Below are 24,347 nucleotides of genomic sequence, written 5' to 3'. Positions count from 1 at the left end.
TCAATAGGTTTCATTATTTCATAGAAACTTGAAAATATATTTCTCTAAACTCTCTCAATCGATTTACATATATATATATATATATATATATATATATATATATATATATATATATATATATATATATTTGCTCTGTATTATTTCAAGATATTATTAGTATACATAAAATATTACGACGGAGTGATGTCCGAGTGATTTCAAAATAGTTTTTTTTAATGAGTCGAAGCTAAAGAAATTATGGGTTATAGCTATGGAGGTGATGGGTATAGTTCATGGGTATACTCGTGAGGTTAATCTAGTGTTTATCATCTCCGTTGCGTCTACGTACTTTCCTGCAATATTGAATCTCAATATTAATACGTGAGCACTCATAACTTAACTTTTATATATCAATAGTGTATCCCTGACTAGTGCTCGAGTATATAGGATTATGCATGCCTGTACATTCGATATTGTCCTTAGATAGGTTTGTTGAGTCCTGAATTAGATACATATGCTACTGAGATATGGTATATGATATGCATGTCATTGGAAAGCTAGCGAAAAATTAAGAACTTTTCATTTAGATATCGAATGGTTTCGATGAACGGATTAGAAGTTATAGTCAACTGAACTTTAGTATTATTGTTAAAATGATTATTATTACTATCGTCGTTATTATTTTAATAGAAATATCATTGTTATTGTAAAATATCATTATTACTATTATGTTAGTATTATCATTTTGTCATAATATCATTTTTAGTAAATATAAATATTGTTATTTTTTTATAGAATAATAATTATTATTATTACAAAATAATACAACTTTTACTTATTATTATTATGTTCAATATTATTTTATCAAATAAATAGGAGATACAAAGATATTTTTCACCACGCGTAATATAATTACATTAATAATACTTACCACTATAGTTTTACGATATTAAGTGAACTTTATAAATTTTACTACTTAAGATATATAAAAGTATATTTTATCATATATAAACGTTAATATAAATTTTTATTAATAAATGAATTTTATTATTTAATAAATATATTTAAATATATAAAATGACTATAGTTAAGTTATATAATAAACACGTATAAATTTTAGAAGTCATTTTGGGTCAAGTTGACTTTTGCATATTAGTCTCGAGCATTAGGACTGTGGTACACTATGACTAGACCAAAAATTGTTAGACAAATATTGACCAACATATAAATATATATAATTAATATAGGTTCGTGAATTCGAGGCCAACCTTGCACTTGTTAAATGACGTTATATGTATTTTTACTACGAAATACAGTATGGTGAGTTTCATTTGCTCCCTTTTTATTTGTTTTTGCAATATATTTTTGGGCTGAGAATACATGCACTGTTTTATAAATGTTTTACGAAATAGGCACAAGTACTAAAACTAATTCTACGTGGGTTTAAACCAGAAATATACCCTTAGCTTGGTAACATTAAACTACTTGTCTATGTACAGTAGGCGCGAATCCTAAAGATAGATCTATTGGGCCTGACAAACCCCATCCTGACTATGGGATGCTTTAGTACTTCGAGGTTATTTTAAACACACCTGATCTGGTGTACTTCAGAGGGTAAAACATGAACGTTAAGGCTTGTTACCGGGTGCCTACAATTTATAGAATACTTTTATACACTTGAGAGTGTACATATATTTATAAACGGAAATCTTGTGGTCTATTAATATATTGAAATGATTGTTATGATAAACCTATGAACTCACCAACCTTTTGGTTGACACTTTAAAGCATGTTTATTCTCAGGTATTAAAGAAATCTTCCGCTGTGCATTAGCTCATTTTAAGGATATTACTTGGAGTCATTCATGGCATATTTTGAAAGACGTTGCATTCGAGTCATTTAGTTCATCAAGATTATTATTATGTCAATTATAGTTGGATGTATTATGAAATGGTGTGCATGCCGTCAACTTTCGTTGTAAAGAAAGTTTGTCTTTTAAAACCGAATGCAATGTTTGTAAAATGTATCATATAGAGGTCTAAATACCTCGCGATGTAATCAACTATTGTGAATCGTTTATAATGTATATGAACGGGTCCTTTCAGTTGGTATCAGAGCGGTGGTCTTAGCGAACTAGGTCTGCATTAGTGTGTCTAACTAATAGTCGTTAGGATGCATTAGTGAGCCTGGACTTCGACCGTGTCTGCATGTCAAAAGTTTTGCTTATCATTTTTGTCGGAAATTTCCTGCTTATCATTCTTAGTCTAGACACGTCTTACTGCATTGATTGCATGAATAGTGTATAGATAAAATTCATATCTTAGCGTATCTGCTAATCCATATCTTAGCGTATCTGTTACTGTAAACTTTGCCTGACATATCCCGTAATTTCCTCCGTAATCTACGAAATCTTTTGCGCTATATATATAGTTATTCTATGTAATTAGAATACACCCGATAGCCGAAAAATCATTTCATATTGAAAAATCCTTTATTCAATCTAACGAAATGGAATTCGTCATTAGTTCAAGTCCCTCGAATTCCGATATGGAATCCCACTCAAGCTCCGAAAGCAGTGTGACCGGAATGGATCAACCAATTAGCCATCATCTATTCTGGATGAATTGGGGATAGGTTCGTAGCCTCCTCAATAATTGGAGACAAGAAGAAGGTGATCCCTTCCATCCACCACATTGCCCTCTTGGCGATGAACCTGAAGCACTTACCGGCGAACCGGTCCGAAACACCATTTTCTCTCTCATTTCCAGAGTATCTCGTCACGATTATATACTACATCAAATTCTAGATTTTATTTATCCGCTCGTCCGAACCGACAATCACCCCGGTGTAATAGAAGAAGTCAACGAGCTTCGCGCTCGAGTAGTGGCTTTAGAGAATATGGTGCAAGGGTTACAAACACCAACAAATAACGAAGTATTAATTCATAATTTCAATTTTATTGAATAAATACTCCGTAAAAGTTATGTATTTTCTAAAGTCTTTAGGGATTATTCAGTTCTAGTTTCAACCGTAAATCAAATGAGTTTAATTTAATATTAACTCATTAAATCTATGTTACATCTGAAGAAAATATGCACATATATATTTTCATAAAGACTGTAATAAAATTATGTTATACAAAATATTAATTGTGAATTTTTTTTAACGGGTAGGTAATACCCGAGAGATATATAAATTCACAATTAATATGTTACATTTTTCGAATCTGATTAAGCAAATCATCAACTATACTCCCAAAATCTCACAACAATATACATTCTTGTATAGAAATCAAAACAACCATTCTCACCTAAATTTGATTACGCATTCTGTTTTTGACAAATCAAAATTCAAGTCATGATTAAACAGAAGACATCACTCTTAGATTCCTACATCTTTCAAAGCTATACTTTGACTTCAAAACTGTGTTAGAACATCATATGTATATTAACGATTACAAACTGTGTTCAAACTCTCCGAAGTTTTCGAAGACACTTCAAACAATGAACAATCGAAATGATAATCCAACCACATATTACCCACATTTATGTACCTAAAAAGCTCTCGAAGCCAAAGTCATAGTTTGACGCGTATCCGTGTCAGACCCTTTTGCATTTATTAACTAAAATGACTTTTCAATTCCTTTTCAAAGTAGGCAGTTTTGTCACAGCTCCAGCAAGTCAACTTCGACTTTTCAGTCGGACTAGTCTTATTATAACCTCGATAGATACGTTGCCCTTTCGTCATCGTTACTGGGGACCTTTCATATCTCGCCACCTTAGCAATAAACTTACCAACAACTTCAATTATCTTTGACTTTTTGAAAAATCATTATATTTATTGACATCACATCATTTACTCATTCGCATCTTGTAACGAGAATTGTCATACGAATCATCAAAAAACAGTAACCAGTATTTTGAAATCTCGCAGCATGTCTACGCCAACAGTTATATGTGTACGTAAAAAGTTTATCTCCTGGACTTACATACTTTGAATGTGAAGTTCTGAAAAATATTTTGAACAGCAAACTAGTTCTTGAAATGCTGACGAAGCATCAAAAACTGTAAACGATCTTAACATTAAAAAGTTTGATGACAAAGAATAGTAAGGTGGTAAAGCTGAGAAAAAGATAAGGTTTGGAACTGGAAAACAGATTGAACAGACTATGAAGGAGGCTGTGGACAAATCACAAATACTAAATCTGCCTTCAAAGAATCCAAATGATTCAGTGCCTGCTAAAGTCATTAACGAATACCTTACTCTTTATTCTAAACCTTTACAGACAAATCTTCATCATCATCCATCAATATTAGAAATTCTAAGATATTATCATATCTTTCATTATAAATATCCGCGATATTTCTGAAGATATTTTCACAACTAATCTTATCTGAAGTCATTTATCTCTTTGCGCTATCAATGTTACATCATATAAGAAACTATTAGTTTCTATATTCTATAAACTTTCGAGTTTAAATTATGAATGTTTTGAAGTAGTGTTGGGAACTGAAGCATGAGTTAGTATAATATAATGACACTTGATCAACGTGATTATATTACAGTAAGTCATGCTGAGTTTCTAATGGGACATGACGATTCACAGACCATGCCGTCATCATGTTCCATGTTACACGACTCTTGTATTCTATTTAATCCCTAAAAATATCAAGAATATATTTTCTTGATGATTCGGTCTTTTCAGGGTATTCTGGTAAATTAACAAATCAAGATCGTGCCATTACCATTTCCTTCTTAGAACATTAACTATGTTCATTCTGAAATTCATATCTGTGAATACTGGACCATTACAAACGATGCTTAATCGCAAGAAGAAGAAACGAAAGGACAAAACTCCAAAATAGAAATTGGAGTATAAATCGCAGCAAATAGAAGGGAGCATTAACTATGAATATCAATGATTATAGAAGACAAAAGCAGGGGCTTTGAAATATAAGGGAAGATATAAAACCCAACAACTACCCAAAAATTTTAAATCGTATATATAGATGCATATAGCAATATAAAGACACGGAAGAACTAAAAACACTATAAAACCGAGAGTATAGTAGAAGTAAATAGATTCTTCCGGAGGCAGATGAAAAAGAAGAACGACAAATATGAAAGTGAGGAGTATATCGAGAATCAGTACTGGATGAAGCATATTGACAAATACTTTAAAATATGAGTTGAGGGAGAAAGAATAGAAGGTGTGAGTTGTAAGGAAACGAAGGAGGTGGATTTATAGTGAAATACTCGACAGAGAAATCAAGATGGATTATCGTATTAATTCAAAGAGAATCATAATCTCCTTAATCACCGAAGCATCAAATCCAACATAGATTACAAAGATTTTCTTTAAATTCGGAGATCAATTGTGATGACGTCAAAAGATATGACGAATCACTATAATCTTATTTCCTTCATTTACGATAACTTCCCTCATACGCTTTGAGTAATCGAATTATTTTATCCATACTTCTTAGACATGATAAAACTTCATAATCGTCATAATAACATTCTCATTGTTAGCCATAACGACCTCTATCAAATTTCGGGGACGAAATTTCTTTAGCAGGTAGGTACTGTGACGACCCGGAAATTTCTGACTAAATTTAAACTTTATCTTTATATTATTCTGACACGATAAACAATGTTTGTTAAGTTAAATCTCAAGGATTTTAAACTATGTGTATACATTCATTTAAACCTCGACCAAATTCCAATGATTCACGAACCATTTAATGAACATATATGAATATGTATGTATATGTGTATATGTTATAAATTGAAAATGTCAACAAAGTATTTAAACGTATAATGCTTTATATGAACGTATTTGTTTCAATATGATTATCGACGAAATTAAAAAAATATATATATTAAATGATTAAATTATTAGAAACATTGAATTATGATTACAAGTCTCTGTTGAGAGGTTCACTATGATTTGAGAAAATCTATTCCTCTTAACGATATTCGGAATAATTTGTAAAGCTATTTATAAATAAAAATAAAAAGTGTCATTTACGAAAGTTAGACAAAAGCTAGTGGCGAATTGGTTTCCATAATATTCTATTAATCTATTTTCAAACGTACAAAAACGTTTTCAGTTTAAAAAGAACTTTATTATTAAAATGTATATAACTTTTATAATTATCTAGAATCACTTTTGACAACTCATTACTTAACCAATATAATAAATATAACGGTATTTATATTTTATTTCATTAAATATATATAACGATTTAAATTAATATTATATATATTTATACGCGTATTATACATACATAGTTTTTATACTTTTACTATACTTTAACTTTACCTTTACTTTACTTTTACTTTACTTTAACTTTAATAATTCACTTTAATAATTCATACTTTAATAATTCACTTTAATAATTCATACTTTAATAATTCACTTTAATAATTCATACTTTAATAATTCACTTTAATAATTCATACTTTAATAATTCACTTTAATAATTCATACTTTAATAATTCACTTTAATAATTCATACTTTAATAATTCACTTTAATAATTCAAAAATCTATTATAAATAGAATTCAATAGGTTTCATTATTTCATAGAAACTTGAAAATATATTTCTCTAAACTCTCTCAATCGATTTACATATATATATATATATATATATATATATATATATATATATATATATATATATATATATATATATATATATATATTTGCTCTGTATTATTTCAAGATATTATTAGTATACATAAAATATTACGACGGAGTGATGTCCGAGTGATTTCAAAATAGTTTTTTTTGAATGAGTCGAAGCTAAAGAAATTATGGGTTATAGCTATGGAGGTGATGGGTATAGTTCATGGGTATACTCGTGAGGTCAATCTAGTGTTTATCATCTCCGTTGCGTCTACGTACTTTCCTGCAATATTGAATCTCAATATTGATACGTGAGCACTCATAACTTAACTTTTATATATCAATAGTGTATCCTTGACTAGTGCTCGAGTATATAGGATTATGCATGCTTGTACATTCGATATTGTCCTTAGATAGGTTTGTTGAATCCTGAATTAGATACATATGCTACTGTGATATGGTATATGATATGCATGTCATTGGAAAGCTAGCGAAAAATTAAGAATTTTTCATTTAGATATCGAATGGTTTCGATGAACGGATTAGAAGTTATAGTCAACTGAATTTTAGTATTATTGTTAAAATGATTATTATTACTATCTTCGTTATTATTTTAATAGAAATATCATTGTTATTGTAAAATATCATTATTACTATTATGTTAGTATTATCATTCTATCATAATATCATTTTTAGTAAATATAAATATTGTTATTTTTTTTATAGAATAATAATAATTATTATTACAAAATAATACAACTTTTACTTATTATTATTATGATCAATATTATTTTATCAAATAAATAGGGGATACAAAGATATTTTTCACCACGCGTAATATAATTACATTAATAATACTTACCACTATAGTTTTACGATATTAAGTGAACTTTATAAATTTTACTACTTAAGATATATAAAAGTATATTTTATCATATATAAACGTTAATATAAATTTTTATTAATAAATGACTTTTATTATTTAATAAATATATATAAATATATAAAACGACTATAGTTAAGTTATATAATAAACACGTATAAATTTTAGAAGTCATTTTGGGTCAAGTTGAATTATGTTGACTTTTGCATATTAGTCTCGAGCATTAGGACTGTGGTACACTATGACTTGACCAAAAATTGTTAGACAAATATTGATCAACATATAAATATATATAATTAATATAGGTTCGTGAATCCGAGGCCAACCTTGCACTTGTTAAATGACGTTATATGTATTTTTACTACGAAATACAGTATGGTGAGTTTCATTTGCTCCCTTTTTATTTGCTTTTGCAATATATTTTTGGGCTGAGAATACATGCGCTGTTTTATAAATGTTTTACGAAATAGGCACAAGTACTAAAACTAATTCTACGTGGGTTTAAACCAGAAATATACCCTTAGCTTGGTAACATTAAACTACTTGTCTATGTACGGTAGGCGCGAATCCTAAAGATAGATCTATTGGGCCTGACAAACCCCATCCTGACTATGGGATGCTTTAGTACTTCGAGGTTATTTTAAACACACCTGATCTGGTGTACTTCAGAGGGTAAAACATGAACGTTAAGGCTTGTTACCGGGTGCCTACAATTTATAGAATACTTTTATACACTTGCGAGTGTACATATATTTATAAACGGAAATCTTGTGGTCTATTAATATATTGAAATAATTGTTATGATAAACCTATGAACTCACCAACTTTTTGGTAGACACTTTAAAGCATGTTTATTCTCAGGTATTAAAGAAATCTTCCGCTGTGCATTAGCTCATTTTAAGGATATTACTTGGAGTCATTCATGGCATATTTTGAAAGACGTTGCATTCGAGTCATTGAGTTCATCAAGATTATTATTATGTCAATTATAGTTGGATGTATTATGAAATGGTGTGCGTGCCGTCAACTTTCGTTGTAAAGAAAGTTTGTCTTTTAAAACCGAATGCAATGTTTGTAAAATGTATCATATAGAGGTCTAAATACCTCGTGATGTAATCAACTATTGTGAATCGTTTATAATGTATATGAATGGGTCCTTTCATCGTGCAAAACCCCTGATGATTTTCTTCACACCTATGACATGGCTGTTTTTGGTTTTTGTTGCCGTTGTTGTTATTGAGGTTGTTGTTGGGATTGTTATTGTTGTTGAAATGGTTGTTGTAGTTGTTGTTGTTGTTGGGATGTTTGTTGTAGTTATTGTTAGGATTGCGGTTATTGTTGTGATTGTTGTTGCAGTTGTTGGGATAGTTGTTGCGATTATGGTTGTAATTATTGTTGTTGTTGTTGTACTGGTGACTCTTGTCACCGTTTTCCTCCCACTTCCTCTTGAGTTGTTTCGTGTTGGCTTCTTCGACCGCCTGCTCTTTAATTCTTCTCTCAATCTGATTTATGAGTTTATGAGCCATTCGACTTGCCTTCTGTATAGAAGCGGGCTCGTGTGAACTCGCATCTTCTTGAATCCTTACTGGTAACCCTTTTACAAACGCGTTGATCTTCTCTTCTTCATCTTCGAATGCTCCCGGACACAATAGGCACAACTCTGTGAATCGTCGTTCATATGTGGTAACGTCGAACCTTTGTGTTCGTAACTCTCTAAGTTCTGCCTTGAGTTTGTTGACTTCGTTTCTAGGACGGTACTGCTCGTTCATCAATTGCTTGAATGCCGACCACGGTAGTGCGTATGCAGCATTTTGTCCTACCTGTTCAAGATAGGTGTTCCACCACGTTAACGCAGTACCTGTGAAGGTATGCGTAGCGTACTTAACTTTGTCCTCGTCAGTACACTTACTTATGGCAAACACCGATTTGACTTTCTCGGTCCACCGTTTCAATCCAATTGGTCCTTCGGTTCCATCAAATTCCAAAGGTTTGCAGGCAGTGAATTCTTTGTAGGAGCATCCTACACGATTTCTTGCGCCGTTAGCTGCATTGCTAGATTCAGAGTTATTGTTGGTATGTAGCGCAGCCTGTACTACGGCTATGTTTGCAGCAAGAAAGGTACGAAATTCCTCTTCGCTCATATTCATGGTGTGTCGAGTAGTCGGTGCCATGTCCTTCAAAATAGCCAACTGAATCGAGTTAATCATACAGAATATTAAGAGTAGTCAATAGTATTTCATAGCATATTATGAACTCATTTATAAAAACTTTTTCTTCATATTAGCGTTTTATAAGTTTAAATTCGGGTACCACCTACCCGTTAAGTTCATACTTAGTAGCTAATATACAATTCAACTACTACAATTCCATATGAAACACTGATTATAATAATATATCACATACAAATATTCTTCAAACTTACAACTTCGCTATATTACATATAACATGAAATATAGTACACTATGATACATGACAGTTTTGAAGATGAATCTAGTTAATACGCAAGTTGTTCAGCAAAGGAAATAAAGACACGTTATTCATAAGTCCAGAAACAAGTCATGCATTTTGGTTTTACTAAGACGACTTCCCATCCTTGGTCTTGTGGAAAATAACCGTTATGACCATTGGCTAGGCAGCATGTTGTAATGTCGTCAAAAGGATGAGGGTTTCGTAATGTCCAACAGCCCCGTAATAATCTTAAAAGCTTGTTTCTCACCCCAACTACTGAATTAGTCACTTGTGGGAAGGTTTTATTTAAAAGTTGCAATCCAATGTTCTTTTTCTCACTTTGGTAAGAAGCGAACATCCCTAACCCGTAAGCATAACATGCTTCTTTATGTTGCATGTTAGAATCTCTTTCTAATTCACGAAATCCTATGTTGGGGTATGTTGAGTCAAAATAGGTTCTTAACCCGTGGCGTAAAATTGCATTTGGGTTCCTAGCATTTAATGCTTTAAAGAAAACACTTCGTAACTTACGGTCTCCCCAATGTGATATACCCCACCTATCAAAGGAAAGCCTTTTATAAACTAAGGCATTTCTGGAAAGTCTTTCAAATGTTTGACAAGTTAATTTCGCCATAACTAAATGTGCTGATGAATTCTGACTGACTCTAGACAAGATTTCCTCAATCATATCCTCTGGTAGGTCTTCTAAAATATTCGGTTGTCTACCCTTAACGTCCATTTTGTTTTTATACTGTAAAATAGACAAGGATTAGATTCGTAAAAGATAATTAACAAATAATACAAGCAATTTTTACATAGAACATAAAAGTACAAGCACACTACAATACATATAATACACAACATGATTACAACCCTCTAATCTGAATCACTGGTTTCTTCTTCTTCGGACTTGGTTCGTTTTCCTAATTTTCTAGGAATATATGGTGTTCCTCTAATACGAACTGTCGTTTTTCATAATGGTTTAGAAAAACCTGGTGGTTTAGAGGTTCTTGGGTCATTGTTACATTTTAGGAAATACGGATGTTGTCGATACATATAAAGTTCATCGGGGTTGGAATCGGGTTTCTCTATTTTTATACCTTTTCCCTTATTATTTTATTTGGCTTTATTAAATTGGGTCGAGGTAATTTCTATAACATCATCGGAATTCTCATTGGGATCTGATTCATCGGAAAATTGGTAATCTTCCCAACATTTTGCTTCCTCGGCGGAAAAACCATTGACCATTGATAATGCTAAAAACGAACATATATTTCATAGCATTATTCCTCAAGAAAGACAAGCTTTTAGTTGCAATTGTTCTATTTACAAGTGATATTCGTTTAAATAATAAAAGGTGAAGATAAAAGATAGATTCTACGAATTGAAGACGCAAACGACCAAAAAGCTAAAAAGTACAAAGTACAATCAAAGTGGTTCAAATTATTGGTGAGAAACGTCTCAAAATTACAAGAGTACAAGCCGCAAAACGCAAAATACAAGATATTAAATTGTACGTAAGGACGTTCGAAAATCCGGAACCGGGATCAGAGTCAACTCTCAACGTTCGACGCAACGGACTAAAAATTACAAGTCAACTATGCACATAAATATAATATAATATTTAAATAATTCTTAAAATTATTTATATATATATATATATATATATATATATATATATATATATATATATATATATATTATAAACTGTCGGCATGATGCAAACAAAGACATGTGAGCTCTCCCAGCTGGTCATGCGATCGCATGGCCTGGAAGAGTAAAATCCATGCGATCGCATGGTCCCATTTTGAGGGTCAGGTCCTATAAATTCGCAGTTTTGGTTGATCAAAAAGACATCTTTTTCTCTTCCTATCTATCAACGTATATATATATATAATATATATATATATATATATATATATATATATATATATATATATATATATATATATATATATATATATATATATATATGTATATATATATATGTATATATATATATATGTTTATATATATGTATATATATATGTAAGTAATCATTGTAAGTTATGTTCAACCTTTATAAATTAATGTCTCGTGGCTAAGTTATTATTATGCTTATTTAAGCCGAAGTAATGGTGATGTTGGGCTAAATATTAAAATTGGGTAATTGGGCTTTGTACCATAATTGGGGTTTGGACAAAAGAACGACACTTGTGGAAATTAGACTATGGGCTATTAATGGGCTTTATATTAACTAAATGATACCTCGTTAATTTAATATATAGACTTATAATTTGACGTATTTATATATAACCACATACGCTTGACTGGGTACGGTGGGCGGGATATCTATAAATACCAATAATTGTTCATTTTACCGGACACGGAACTGGATTAATAGTTAATAGACTTGTTGAAACAGGGGTGGATTACATTCAAGGGTAATTGGTGTAATTATTAACAAAGTAATAAAACCTTGGATTACACGCAGTCGATAACCTAGTGTATTCATTAAACAAATTATTAAGACCTTGTTATAATTCGAATCCCCAATTAGTTGGAATATTTGACTTCGGGAATAAGAATAATTTGACGAAGACTTCCGTATTTTATGATTATGACTGATGGACTATTATGGACAAATCCGTATGGACATATTGAATAATCCAGGACAAAGGATAATTAACCCATGGTAATAAACTAAAATCAACACGTCAAACATCATGATTACGGAAGTTTAAATAAGCATAATTCCTTTATTTCATATTTAATTGTACTTTTAATTATCGCACTTTTATTTACTATCATTTTATTTAATTGCACTTTTAATTATCGTACTTTTAATTATCGCAATTTTATTTATCGCACTTTAATTATTGTCATTTACTTTACGCTTTAAATTAAGTTATATTTATTTTTAATATTTTACATCAGGTTTTAACTGCGACTTAAGTTTTAAAATCGACAAACCGGTCATTAAACGGTAAAAACCCCCTTTTATAATAATAATACTACTTATATATATTTTTGTATTTTTACAATTATAAGTTAAAAAAATATAGCGTTAAACTTGGTGAGTTCCCTGTGGACGAACCGGACTTACTAAAAACTACACTACTGTACGATTAGGTGCACTGCCTATAAGTGTTGTAGCAAGGTTTAGGTATATCCACTCTATAAATAAATAAATAACTTGTGTAAAATTGTATCGTATTTAATAGTATTTCCTTGTAAAAATATAACTATTTTGTATACACCTCTACGCACATCAAATATTTTTGGCGCCGCTGCCGGGGAAAGTTAAACGCCGAAAGCGCAACGCTATATATATATAAAAAAATATTTTTAGTAAGTTTTAGTTAATTTGTTGTAAAAATATACGTTTTAAATTTGAAAAATACAAAAATTTAAAAAGTAAGAAAAATAAAATATATATATATATATATATATATATATATATATATATATATATATATATATATATATATATATATAAGAGTTGTTAAATATATATTTAAAACTATAAAGTTTCTTTATTTTTATTTTAGTTTTTAAAATACAAGTTTTTATTTGTTTATTTAAATACTTCATAATAAAAAATAAAAAAAAAGTTTACGGGCCACTACACTGTAGCAGCCCAATATTTGGCCTAGTTTTCTACTCCATGCGATCGCATGGATCCGAAGGTAAAATTCCATGCGACCGCATGAATCCTTCTGACACGCCAGGTTTGACTCTGCCAACTGCATTAATTACGGAGTATTTATTATATTTATTAATATAAACCCTAATTAGGGTTAATTAGTTAATTATTTAATTTAGTTTTTAGTTTTATTTTGTATTATTTAGTTTTAATCTAGTTTTAATTAATATATAAAATTAATAGTTTTATAAAATAAATAATATAAAAGTAATATTTTTATAAAAATTGTACTTTTTACAACTTTATGTTTATTTTTATATTTTATAACTTTTTATTTGTTTTAGCGTAATATTTGTATTTTTCGTTCGTATTTAGTTTTAAGTCATAGTTTTTGCCATAGTTATTTTCATTTCTAGATTCTTAGGCTTTGCCGTAAAATCCCTTAAGTACTTTTTCTTTAGACTAAGATTTAGGTGCTTTAGAATTTTGCGACGCCGTTTTATAAATTTTAGTACCTTTTTATTGCCGTTTTGGATATAGTATTCCTTTTAAGCTTTAATACCTTTAGACGCAACTTTTAATTTTTAGTTTTTAGACTTTTTAGTTTCGACGCGCTACTTTCTTATTTTTATTTTTCGACGCCTATTATTTTTTGACCTTTTATTTTTCGACGTTTTCCGACGCGCTCTTTTTCTTTCTTATTTCTCGCCGCTCTAGTTTTTAGGACATAGAATTTTCTATTTCTTCTCTAAAATTTCTTTAAATTTCAACGAAAAAAATAAATTATTTTAAGCGGTTAAATTGATAGACATCCAAATTTTCTGCTTCTTAGTAATAGTTAGATTTGTTAGTGGCTGAGTTGTGAGCTTCCGATTTAAAGGGTTCTGGCTCCCTGCTGCATCTATTGGCTATTCGAAACGTGGGCAAAAGCAGAAAAGTCTATTAATTTGATAACTTATATAATTTTTATATTTTATAACTAATAGAATATTCAGTGAATGCACCGAGCAAAACGTTCACCACCTTTTATACGTTCACCACCTGTAACTAGATCAAGACATCTAGCCAATATTGTCGCCGTTGATTTTTCTTTAGAATCGTCATCCAGTCGACCAAGTACTCCAATTCAAATTTCCGATAATCTATTTTTTGAACCCGACCTCACAATTGAGAATCCGGAGGATATTCAGGGACAATTCATAGATCCTGAACCACTAATCTTTCCTCCGGAACCACCAATCATTCAAACGGAGATTGTCGAGGAACAACCCATTAAATCAGAATACTCTAGTGATTCAGATTCAACAAATTCAATCATGGAAAATCTGGAACCTCTAAGTATGGAAGACCGAATGCGAGCTAAACGCACTGGCCAAGGTCACGCAATTACTCAACCTGACATTAATGCGCCAGATTATGAAATCAAAGGACAAATCCTACACATGGTAACTAATCAATGCCAATTTAGTGGTGCGCCGAGGGAAGATCCAAACGAACATCTTCGTACATTTAATAGGATCTGTACACTATTTAAAATAAGAGAAGTGGAGGATGAACAGATATATCTCATGTTATTTCCCTGGACTTTAAAGGGAGAAGCCAAAGATTGGTTGAGATCGTTACCTGAGAGGGCGATTGATACATGGGATGTTTTAGTAGAAAAATTTCTTAAACAATTCTTTCCGACATCTAAAGCCGTAAGACTTCAAGGAGAAATTGTTACGTTCACGCAAAAGCCAAATGAAACTCTATATGAAGCGTGGACAAGATTTGGAAAGTTATTGAGAGGATGTCCGCAACATGGTTTAGACAATTGTCAAATAGTACAAATATTCTACCAAGGATGCGACATCACTACAAGAAAAGACATAGATATAGCAGCTGGTGGTTCCATTATGAAGAAAACCGCAACTGACGCTTACAAAATTATTGATAACACTGCTTTCCACTCACATGAGTGGCACCAAGAAAAAGATATCGTTATATCATCTAAAGTAGCTAGAGCCGATTCTAGTAATGACTTTGATTCCATTTCTGCAAAGATAGATGCTGTCGAGAGACGAATGGAGAAGATGACTAAAGATATTCACTCAATACAAATTAGTTGTGAGCAGTGTGGAGGACCACATTTGACAAAAGATTGTCTTAGTATTGAACTAACAATGGAACAAAGAGAGAATGTTTCATACATAAATCAAAGGCCTGGAAATAATTATCAGAATAATTATCAACCGCCAAGACCAATCTACAATCAAAATCAGAATTATAACCGAAATGTTCCATACAACAACCAACAAGTTTCTAGCAATCAACAAGTATCCAATAATACTTACAATCAGCAAAGACCTAATTTTCAAAACAAACCACCACAAACCGATGATAAAAAGCCAAATTTAGAAGACATGATGTCGAAGCTAGTTGAATCTCAAACGCAGTTTTTCACATCTCAGAAACAAACCAATGTACAAAATGCTCAAGTATTTAGAAATCAACAAGCTTCTATTCAAAATTTGGAACAAGAAGTAAGTAACCTAGCAAGGTTGATAGGTGAAAGAAAACCGGGAAGTGTACCTAGTGATACAAATGCTAACCCCCGGAATGAAACAGCTAAAGCCATTACCACAAGAATTGGTATTACACTTAAACCACCTGAAATACCTGTAATTTCTGATGAAGCTATTCCTACTACACAAGAACCACAATCTGAACAAGATAAGGAAACATAACCGGTAGTTGAAAAGGTTAATGAAGATAACACAATTAAGGCTAAACCTTATGTTAAACCAAACCAACCACTACTTCCTTACCCGAGTAAAATGAGAAAAGAAAGACTTGAAGCCGAGCAATTCAAATTCTTGGATATGTTTAAACAGATAAATGTAAATCTTCCTTTCATTGATGTGATTTCAGGAATGCTTAGATATGCTAAATTTCTGAAAGATCTAATCACAAATAGAAAGAAAATGGAAGAACTCTCGGCTGTTACTATGAATGCTAATTGCTCTGCAGTACTATTGAATAGGATACCAGAAAAATTATCAGATCCAGGAAGTTTCACAATTCCATGTTTTCTGGGTAGTCTTAGTTCAATAAAAGCATTGGCAGACTTAGGTGCTAGTATAAATCTAATGCCGTATTCACTATACGCTAAACTAGACATTGGAGAATTGAAACCAACACGAATAAGCATACAACTAGCCGATCGATCAGTAAAATATCCTAGAGGGATAATGGAGAACATGCTAGTTAATGTTGGTACTTTAGTATTTCCAGTAGATTTTGTTATTCTAGACATGGAAGAAGATTCTCGAGTTCCTCTCATATTAGGAAGAGCATTCTTAAACACGGCTAAAGCAATAATAGACGTGTTTGGTAAGAAACTGACCCTATGTATAGAAGACGAGAGTGTTACCTTTTCAGTTGATAGAGCAATGCAACAACTGCAATCTGCAGATGATACATGCTATTATATTCAAACTATAGATTCACATGCAGAATTGTTAAAAGAATTTCCAGAATTACAAGGAACAGGAGAATGTTCTTTAGGAGAAGGAACTGAACCAATTGATGAAACTAAAATGTTAGCTACACTTATGGCTAATGGATATGAACCAATAACAGAAGAAATTCAAATGCTACACTTATGGCTAATCGATAGAAGAACCACCGACATTAGAATTAAAGCCACTTCCAAACTATTTGGAATACGCTTATTTACATGGTGAATCCGAATTACCTGTAATAATATCGTCTTCTCTTACGGAAAATGAAAAATCTCAACACATTTCTGTGATAAAAGCTCATAAACCAGCTATTGCATGGAAGATTCATGATATTAAAGGAATAAGTCCTTCGTATTGCACACATAAAATCCTTATGGAAGAAGGTCATAAAATGTATGTGCAACGCCAACGAAGACTAAATCCTAATATGCAAGATGTTGTTAAGAAAGAAATTATTAAACTGCTTGATGCAGGTTTAATTTATCCAATCTCTGATAGTCCATATGTAAGCCCAGTTCAATGCGTACCTAAGAAGGGTGGCATGACTGTCATCACAAATGAGAAAAATGAGCTTATTCCTACTAGGACTGTAACAGGATGGCGTGTTTGTATTGATTATAGAAAATTAAATGATGCCACCAGAAAAGATCACTTTCCCTTACCTTTCATTGATCAAATGTTGAAAAGATTAGCCGAAAATAGTTACTATTGTTTTCTTGACGGTTTTTTCGAATATTTTCAAATTCCAATAGCACCCGAGGACCAAGAGAAAACCACGTTCACGTGCCCTTCTGGTACTTTTGCTTACAAACGCATGCCATTTGGACTTTGCAACGCCCCTGCAACCTTTCAAAGGTGCATGATGGCGATTTTTCATGACATGATAGAAGAATGCATGGAAGTTTTCATGGATGACTTTTCAGTCTTCGGTGATACATTTGAATCATGTCTAGTTGATCTTGAATGAATGCTTATTAGATGCGAACAATCAAATCTAGTACTTAATTGGGAGAAATACCATTTCATGGTTAAAGAAGGCATCGTTCTTGGTCATAAAATTTCAAAGGAAGGAATTGAAGTGGATAGAGCTAAAGTAGATGTAATTGCTAAACTTCCACATCCCACCAATGTTAGAGGAGTTAGGAGTTTTCTTGGGCATGCCGGTTTTTACCGACGTTTCATAAAAGATTTTTCTAAAATTGCCACTCCTATGAATAAACTCCTAGAAAAAGATGCACCATTCATCTTTTCAGATGAATGTATCAAATCTTTTAATATTCTTAAAGAAAAACTCACTAATGCGCCGATCATGATAACTCTGAATTGGAATCTACCATTTGAACTAATGTACGATGCAAGTGATTTTGCAATGGGAGCCGTCTTAGGACAAAGGATTGAAAAACGATTTCAACCTATATATTATGCTAGTAAGACGTTACAAGGAGCACAAACAAATTACACAACTACTGAAAAAGAACTCCTTGATATTGTTTTTGCTTTTGACAAATTTCGTTCATATCTCGTTCTAGCTAAAACGGTGGTCTATACCGACCATTCTGCTCTTAGATACCTATTTTCGAAACAAGATGCCAAACCAAGATTAATCCGTTGGATCTTACTTTTACAAAAGTTCGATATTGAATTCTGAGATAAAAAGGGAGCAGAAAATCTCGCCGCTGATCATCATTCTCGTCTTGAAAATCCTGAATTAGAAGTTCTAAATTAATCGGCCATACAAGACAACTTTCCTGATGAATATCTATTGAAGATAGATTATAATGAAATTCCATGGTTTGCAGACTATGCAAACTACTTAGTATGTGGATTCCTTGAAAAAGGGTTGTCGTACCAAAAACGAAAGAAATTCTTTAGTGATATAAAACATTATTTCTGGGAAGATCCACATTTGTTTAAAAGTTGTCTCGATGAAATAATACGCCGATGTGTATTTGGAGATGAAGCTAGTTAAATCTTAAACCATTGTCACACAGGACCAACAGGAGGGCATTATGGGCCTCAACTTACAGCAAGAAAAGTTTACGATGCTGGATTCTATTGGCCTAAAATTTTCAAAGACGCACACCTTCTTTGCAAATCCTGTGATGCTTGTCAAAGGGCCGGAAAAATAAGTCAACGTGATGAAATGCCACAAAATGTCATTCAAGTATGTGAAGTATTTGACGTTTGGGGTATTGACTTTATGGGTCCATTTCTAAAATCTCATAATAATCTCTACATTCTCGTTGCCATTGATTATGTATCTAAATGGGCGGAAGCACAAGCTCTCCCAACTAACGATGCACGAGTTGTAGTCAACTTTTTAAAACGTCTTTTTGCAAGGTTTGGAGCACCGAAAGCTTTAATAAGTGATCGGGGTACTCATTTTTGTAACAATCAACTTGAGAAAGTTCTCAAAAGATATGGAGTAACTCATAAAATCTCAACCGCTTATCATCCACAAACAAGTGGACAAGTTGAAAATACCAACCGAGCTTTAAAACGTATTCTAGAGAAAACTGTAGGATCAAATCCGAAGGAATGGTCCATGAAATTGGAGGATGCACTCTGGGCTTTTAGAACAGCCTTCAAAACTCCAATTAGAACCACACCTTTTAAACTCGTTTATGGAAAAGCATGTCATTTTCCAGTAGAAATTGAACACAAAGCATTTTGGGCTTTGAAGACATGTAATCTTGATTTACATGAAGCCGGACGTCTACGATTAAGTCAACTAAACGAATTAGAAGAATTAAGACATGAAGCATACGAAAATTCGTTAATCTATAAAGAAAGAACAAAGAAATGGCATGATAAAAGAATCAGAAGTTCAAAAGAATTTAAAGAAGGAGACAGAGTTCTTCTTTTCAATTCAAGATTCAAGCTATTTCCTGGAAAATTGAAATCAAGATGGTCTGGACCATTTATAGTCAAAAGAGTTTTCCCATACGGAACAATAGAGTTAATAAATTCAAATGGGATTGAATTTAAAGTTAATGGTCACAGAGTAAAACATTACATACATGGTTCGATGGAAGTTGACAATGAAATCAATCATAATTTCACCACCCAAGAAAACCTTCAAAATGAAAACATAAATATGTTATCAACAATATATGAAAATTCAAAATTAAAAAATGAGGAGGATTCAAATTTGAATGATGAAGAAGAATTTCTATACAAACCTCCCATTCCAAGAAATGAAGAAAAAGAAGTTCAAATAGAAGTGAAAGAACCAAGAAAAGAACACCCAAAAAAGGTTTACAAACCAACTCGACTTACTAAAGTAGGAGACCCGGGTAAATTTATCATTTCTTGCTTGCTTAATGATGGTGCTATATATAATGGACTCACAGATTTAGGAGCAAGTGCAAATATTATGCCTCTTTCCTTATACAAAAGATTAGGTATGGGTAAATTAAAACCAACCAAAATAGGTGTTCAATCATTTGACCTAACCATTAAACACCCGGTTGGAATAGCAAATAATTTACTTGTTAACGTGGGAAGTTTGACCTTTGTTGCAAACTTCATAGTGATTAATATGGAGGAAAACCTTGATATTCCTCTAATTTTAGGTCGCCCATTTTTAGCAACCACCGAGGCATTCATTGATGTAAGAGAAGGTAGAATGACACTTAGGGATAGTGATAAATCGATCACCTTTGTGAACCGAAAGTGTAGATCTCCACCAACCAAAACTGTTAAACCAATAAAAATACATAAGTGTGGGGAAGATGAAGAAACACTTAATGATGATGCGATCACAAAGAACCCCGTTGATGATACGAAATTAGATGAACCCGTTTTTAACAGTTCAATGAAGAAACTTTATAAACGGATTCACGATGCTAGGATTAAGGAAAACTTTAAGTTATGTAACCGATTAGTATCCAATTTATCGCCAAAAGAAAAGGCGATGTTAGTTGCATTTGTGAAAGTTACGGAGGAAATCAACAAATGGATTGAAGCAAAAGTCAGAGATATACAAGTTGTTGATGATCCAATTGAAAATAACGTTAATCACAGTTTCAACACCACATCTAACTAAGTGTGGGGAGGTTCGAATCTTTTTAGGGTAATATGTATTTCTGTTAGAGTCAGATATTCTATTTTCGTGTAGTTTCCGAGAATGGAATCCGTATGGTCTTTCCCTAGCAGACCCTAAAGAACTAGTCTTCTCCCCCCATTCTGAATTTTTATTTTTTTTAGGTTTTATGAGATGAAGAATTCCTTTGATCTGAACCATGGTCTAATGCTACACGCTATGATTACTAAATGTAATAATGACACACTTCCGAGTGAACTGATATCATTCATAAGAGCCAAAATGGATGGAGTAAGAAAAGATCATCACAAGATACATTTTGGTAAAGGAAAATCAAAATCCGCTACGAAAAGAAGAGCACGACACCTTGAAAGATGTTATAAATGCGGAAAATGGTCACACGAAGGTAAATGTTCAAATAATCAAACATATTCAAACACCGAATTTGTTACTCTATGCAGAGAAGGACCGTTCATATGTTTAGAAGAAAAGATATTGAAGATTCGAGGTTATGCTTATGTAGCTATGGAAAACCAAATCACACGACTCTCCTATGAGTTGACTAAAGCAAGTCTCTGAGAATTCTTTCTCACAGGTAAGTATGTACAGTTGTTTTATTTTTATTTTTATTGCTTTTAACCTTTTGATTGAAGGTATTTCGTATGCCCGAGCGACATATTAAATTAATGTGGCTAGTATGTTATGATCCAAGTTGGGTCATACCCAATAACAAACTTATCGAAACCTTATACGTATTTAATCTTAATGATTGGATCATTAATTAAATACGCGACACTTGAGCTTTAAGAAAAATGGTTTTCTGAAATATTACTTGATGTGTACATATATATATATATATATATAAATTATGGAATAATTTATATAATATGGATTTAATTATTTATAGGTTAAATAATTAATTAATTAATTTATGTTACATTTTATATAAATTGGTTTTATATAATAAAATGTGTATATAAATTAAAATGGAAGTTTTATAAAATAGTTTTATAAAAATTTATATTTTATAAAACTTATTTTAAAACAAACTAGTTAGTGGCCTTGGAGTAGTGAAAAACACATGCAAAAGATGGTCAAGCTTTTCCTTTAATCTATATACTTGTTCATTGACTCCTTGGAACACTACTACATGAAAATACACATCATATACTTGAAAAAAAAAACTGCAAAAGTACACCATTCTGCTGCTGTATAGCCGTGGCATTTGAAGGGTGAAAAGGGTTTCAAAGTTTAGTTTTTGGAAGCTCATTCAAGTGTCTAACAAATCCTAACCAAAGTACTAGGTGTTGGTGTCAAGTTTGGGGTATAATCTCTTGAGGTTTCATCCATTTGAGGCTCCATTCATCATCATCATCTTCATCACTTACTACCTAGCTTGGAGAAGGTATAAACTCCTTTCTTACTTGTAGTTTGTAAGTATGTTTCACAACTTGATCATATTTGGGATTTAACTTTAAGAGGTTAAAGATATACAAGTTCAAAATGGGTGATTACATGCTTCCGCTTTATCTTAATTACTAAATGGTTTTAAACATAATGGAACTTGTTAAATCCCAACAATGGTATCTAGAGCCGAAGTTGTTGAAATATGCTTCGAGATGACTTATTAAACCCACTATAATTTTGCATTTTATGAACATGCATGCAAGTAAAATGCAAAAACTTTGATTTTTTGGGTGGGTACTAGTTTGGCCGAATTTGGAAGTTCCTTAATGGGTTTGGAACTTCAAATTTGGTCATATTTTGTTGTGTGTTGGAGTTCACAATCAAGCCTTGACCTTGTGTTTGAATGGTTGCATATTTGGTATGTAATATTAATTCATTTATGTGGTTGTAATATTCATGTAATTTGGTTTGTAATAATTATTCTTTTGGTTATGTAATTTATTTTATATTTGGCATGTAAAATAGATTAGGTTGTATTTTCATTTTCTAGACAAAATGTATTAGGATATATTTTGTAACAAGATGAAGATGCATGAAGATAACAAGGATGAACACAAGAATCATGTGGATGCAAGGTTAAGTGGGAGGTTAAAACCTCTTACTTTGTGTTTTAACCCTTAATCGGTGACATTTGTTTTCAGCTAAACAAATGTCCACCAAATTGGCTTGATTGTGAACACATTTGTTTTGCATGCGTGGTTGTTTTATTTCTTGTATGATTGTGGATTGTGTATGTTACTACAACAAGTTATCACACAAGTTAAACAACAAGAAAAACTACAATTTAATTGGTTAAATTATTAACAATATGCAATGAACAAACTACAATTTAATTAGTTAAATTGAAATGGCAAAAGACGTTAATAAATGGTTATTAAGAACTAGAAACGGATTGCACATATAAAATGGTTTTTATCAAAGTAATAAAATTGGCATTATTACATGACATGAAAATGGATTTTCATAAGTACCATACACTAAATGCATGTTGGTGTATGGCATAAAAGTTTTCTTAAACTAGAAATAACGAAAACTCAAAATCCCTTTAACAAACAAGGTAAACAAGTTTAACGCCATCCTATTATGTGACACTTAGGCGTATTAGGGAACTCATGATGGGATAAAGGTCACCTAACCGTTATGAGCAAACTAATATGATTAAGGTGAATTTCGCATGCTTGTGGGATAAAGGTCACCTAACCACTTGTATGTTAAGTTTGCACGTTTACACAAGTAGGACTACTTGATTTGGAAATCATGAACTTAGGGTCACCGAAGCATGATGAACAAATAGGCGTTGATGGGATAATATGCCATGCAAAAGGATTGCATGATCCCATAACTTAGAAGTTGCAAAAGGATTGCAATTGTCATACAATGACTACCTAGCTAAATCAAATGACGGGATAAAGGTCACCTAACCAAAATTTGGTTTACCGTTGGATTCTAAAATTTAATAAATATCAATTGGATTTAAAGGGTATTGATTGTTAAATTAAAATTGATACTTAAGCAACTTTGTTAAATTTTGTAGATGGCCGCCAATAACAACAACAACATTCCAAATGCACCAATAAACTTTAACAACCTATCGTTGAGGTCAATCCTCGAAAAGGAAAAAATCAACCATACGAACTTCATGGATTGGTTCCGCAATCTAAGAATTGTCCTCAAACTAGAGGACAGGGCGTATGTGTTGGAAGACCCCATTCCCGATCAACCGGACGAGGATGATACGGAAGCCATGGCTTACTGGGAGAAATATT

Source organism: Rutidosis leptorrhynchoides, chromosome 5 (genome assembly GCF_046630445.1).
Source record: "Rutidosis leptorrhynchoides isolate AG116_Rl617_1_P2 chromosome 5, CSIRO_AGI_Rlap_v1, whole genome shotgun sequence".
NCBI lineage: Eukaryota > Viridiplantae > Streptophyta > Magnoliopsida > Asterales > Asteraceae > Rutidosis > Rutidosis leptorrhynchoides.
Note: the sequence above shows the minus strand (reverse complement) of the source record.